The 4,365-nt window shown below is 40.6% G+C and overlaps 1 pseudogene across 1 annotated transcript; it reads left to right on the top strand.

Annotated features, from left to right (window-relative positions):
* Positions 1-281: 281 nt before the first annotated feature.
* Positions 282-1,050, top strand: LOC311580510 (protein SET-like; annotated as a pseudogene). Its single transcript has one exon. The product of its transcript is annotated as a protein SET-like (transcript).
* Positions 1,051-4,365: the final 3,315 nt, after the last annotated feature.

Raw genomic sequence — 4,365 nt, 5'->3', positions numbered from 1 at the left:
CTACAGCCACTTTGGAAAACAGTAGGGCAATTTCTTAGAAATTGTGAATAAAAACTACCTCAAGACCCAGCTATACCAGTAACTCTTGGGTTTATACCCAAAGGATGCTCCACTGAACTACAGAGACACTTACTTAAGTTTGTTCATAGCAGGTTTATTCACATTAGCCAGAAACTGGAAACAACCTAGATGTCCCTCAATGAAATAATGGATAAAGAAAGCATGGCACATTCACACAATAGAGTATTACTCAGCTATTAAGAAAAGATAAGTGTGAGAACACATCAGCCTCTTCCAGCATGCTGGAATGGGAAAAGGAACAGCAAGAAGCAATTGAACATATTGATGAAGTACAAAATGAAATATATAGAATTAATAAATAAGTCAGTAAGGGAATTTTGAAAGAACAAAAAATATAACAAACTCCACCAACCGTTTTTTCAGAAGAGGTCAGAACTGATCACCAAAATCCCAAATTTTGGTGTAACAACATTTGTCAACCATCCACAAGTGTCCGTGATGCTTGGGGAGGGGGCATGAAGAGACTCTGCATTATTTGGCCAGAGTGGATACGACAGAATTTGAAGACATTAAATCAGCTCACAGAATAGATTTTTATTTTGATTAAAATCCTTACTTTGAAAATAAAGTTCTCTCCAAAGAGTCATCTGAATCAGAGTGGTGATCCATCTTCAAAGTCCACTGAAACCAACTGGGAATCTGGAAAGGATTCAAGAAAGCAGTCAAGTCAAAGGGAGAGTAAGGGCAGCAGGAAGTGGCAGCAGGGGGAGCCAGAGAGCTTCGTCACCTGCCTTACCGCCTGCTCTGCTGCAAGAGCAGGTGAGTTAGGAGAGGTCATCAAAGATGGTATTTGCCGTACTATTTGGTTCCTGATATGGATGAAGCTGAAGACGGAGAGGCAGAAGGAGATGAGGAGGAGGAAGAGGAGGAAGGGTTGGAAGATAGTGATGAAGAAGGAGAGAGGATGAAGGTGAAGAAGATAAAGATGATGATGAAGGAGCAGAAGGAGCAGAGGACAAAGGTGAGTAGGACTAGCATAGGAAGCTGTTGAATACCCATCTTCTTTTTTATTTTCTTTTTATTTAAAGAATTTTCTCCAGTCCCTGTGACCAAAGGGCAATCATTTCCTTCGTTCCCTCTTGTGCTCAGTCACCCTGTTTTGAGGTCTCTCTTAACATCATGGTTATCAACTTATTTCGGGGAAAATACCTTGAGCAAAGTACAACAGGAAAAGAATCTTCATTTTTCTGATCTAAATTCATTTTTCCCTTGTCTTGTTTCAAAAACTGTGGAATCAATACCAATACCATGCTTGCTAGAGAAAAAGAGAAACCCTCCAGCTCCCTTGGGTAGGCTGGAGGGCGCTAGGCCCCTGTGTAGTAGTGAATAGAATTCTAGCTTTTTTACTTTCTCTGTATATTGAGTTCAGAAATTATATTGTGTCTGTATGTGAATATAGACAGCATTTACCAACATGTATCTGTCTCTTTTCTCTTGTTTAATAAAAAAAAAAAAGAAAGAAAGAAAAAGGAAAAAAGATGGGGTATAGAAGGTCAGTAAAGGGTGGGTTTGAGGTGTCTGGGGGTGTTAAGTGGGAATTTTAACAACATGGCATCTCCTTTGACATGCTTAATTGTGGTATTGAACAGATATCCTTACAGTTTAAGGTGACATTTTAAAATAAAATTCTCTCCTAATGATGAGTTGAGCCCTGCCTCTCAATGGGAGAATCAGTAGAATCTGTAGGGTTCTATTTGGAGTTGACATTCTCTGCTATAATTTTATTTTGAATTATTTTTATTGTTTTATTTTTATTTATTTGTTTATTTATTCGTTTTCACTGGAAGGAAAAAGATGCTTCTTTTAAATGTTCAAGTGTACAAGTTGCTTTGTTACAATAAAACCAATGTGTATACGGGGGCGGGGGAGAGAGAGAGAGAGAGAGAGAGAGAGAGAGAGAGAGAGAGAGAGAGAGAGAAAGAGAAGGGAAATGGGGCATCATTCTCTTAAGGTTTCTTTCTAATGATTTAGTATGAATAATACCTTCGTAGGGACCCAAATAAAATCTAAGGAAATTGTTAATCAAGCTAGAAATAGCATTTGTGGTCCAGTTTCTAAATGTTGAGAAATTCCAGGCTTAGTCAGAATCCTGTGCAGGACAGTCTGAAATGCTGGACCAATTGGGATTGGAAGTTTGAAGCTGTCCTGGGAGCTGTTCTTTTCTGATGAGGCACAGTAACTTAAGTTCTTGGTGCTAGAACATGAAGGATGCAGGATGTCAGTGTCCAGCATGCTGAGAAGAATGAATCCTGTCAGGTCTGATCCAGCGTCAGTGTCTGGTTCTTTTGTTCTGAAAACATATAATTTCTCATAAGCATTATACAGTCCTAAAAGTATCACTGTATAAGATGTACGGGACACACACAACAATTAAGGCTGGTTCTCTGCTCTTTGTGTGGACAGAAAAAAGATATCTGTAAATCTTCATTCATACCATATGAAAATGGCATCTAATAATGATTCACAGGGATTCTGTAGCCAACAAGAAACATTGTCTATGCATAGCCATTCATGACCCAGTCAGTCTCCAAGTTATTGCCATGTAGTGGGATTAGCAATATAAGTTACCCCCTTGTTCTGCAGTTTGAATTCTTCACATCCTGATTGTTTCCCTCTGCTCATCCCCTCCCTATGCCTCCTCCATCATCTTCTCTCCCTCTCTACCCTAGTCCTCAGAAAGGGCAGCCCTCCTCCCCTAACATCTGACCTCTGTCTATCAAGTCTCATTTGTACTACCGACATCCTCTTTCCCGTGGCCTGGCAAGGTCGCCTTGCCAGGGGGAAGTGATCTATCTAAGTTGGGGGACAGGAGTCCATGTCAGAAATAGTCCCTACTCCCCATGTTACATTTACAATGAGACAGGTTAACTTCAAGCAACACCCAGGCTACCTCAAAGAAGATGATGAGCATCAAAGAACCTTGTTATGGAGATGGTTTAAAATATGCCAAAAAAGCCACTGGACAAAATGTCCTTGTTTCTACCATAGACAGAATTCTGTCTAAAAATCTGCAAGCTTGGATGCAGGCAGAGTAAACAACCAAACTCTGCCAAGACAGGGTAAGCAGGTCTTCAATAGTTTCTGCCTCACAAGTATGCCTGTCACATATATTGGGCCAGAAGGCTGAAGATGACGCTCCAACATTACAGAGAATTTTGGGTGACTGTTCAGGCATCAAACCATCTCTGTAATTTTCTCATTTGGGAAGTTACTAACCTGCCCTCCCTGTATACTCAGATAATTAATGTTATTCCTTCTCAAGTCTCTGAGGGGGTTGAAGACTAGGTAGTTTAGCTTTACAATTAAGCTTAGTTGTTTAGAGGTTAAGAAGTTTTTAGATGTAGATAGATGTTTTAATTGATAATGATGGGATTTGATAGATATTGATTTACATTTAGAATTTTAGATTCACCAAGATAGGAAAGATGTTTTCTTCAAGGCTGCCAAATAAAAATATCCAAAACACTATGAATGTGTGTGTATGTATGTTTGTAGAATAGAATTTGCAGGTGGACTGGCAGATAGATGGTTATGGCATCAGGTGTGGATAGGATAGATGGAAAGATAGCTGGAATTTTGGGAAGAGGGTGGAATCCAGGGACGAGCTAGAAACCTATTACAATGGAAACTCCCAATAATTTATAATTGTGACCCTAGCTAAGATTCCTAGCAATGGAGAGTACAGAGCCTGAACCCACCGTCCCTGTAATGAGGCAGTTGTGGACTGGGACAGCAACCAAGCCACAAAACTTTGACCTACAATTTGTCCTACTACAAGATGTGCTGGGGTAAAGTTGGCACAGAAATTGTGGGATTGGCCAATCAATGACTGGTCCAGGGAGGGAGCCCACCTCTGACACTGCCTGGAGTGCCAGGACTCAGAGGCTGGATAGCTCAGAATCCTAGACTAGAACAAAACACGACTAGAAAACAAAAGGCAGTGAAATGATTCCTAATAATATTTTGCTATACTCATAGATTGGTGCCTATCCCAATTGTCACCAGAGAGGCTTCATCCAGCAACTGATGGAAACAGATAAGAGGCGCACAGCCAAACATTAGGCTGAGCATCCCACAGAAGAGGGAGAGAAAGGTATCAAGGAAACTACAAGAAAACCCACAGAGACTGAACTGACAACCAGGGAGCCTGCATGGGTTGACCTAGGCCTTCTTGCATATATGTTACAGTTGTGTAACTCGGTCTTCTTGTGGGGCTCCTAACAGCAGAGAGGGCTCTCTCTGACTCTTTTTCCTGATTTATTTTGTTTTCTTTCCCTGTCAAAA

The sequence above is a fragment of the Acomys minous genome (genome assembly GCF_964271855.1).
Source record: "Acomys minous genome assembly, chromosome: 13".
NCBI classification, from domain to species: domain Eukaryota; kingdom Metazoa; phylum Chordata; class Mammalia; order Rodentia; family Muridae; genus Acomys; species Acomys minous.
Note: the sequence above shows the minus strand (reverse complement) of the source record. Positions and strands in the feature narration are given on the sequence as shown.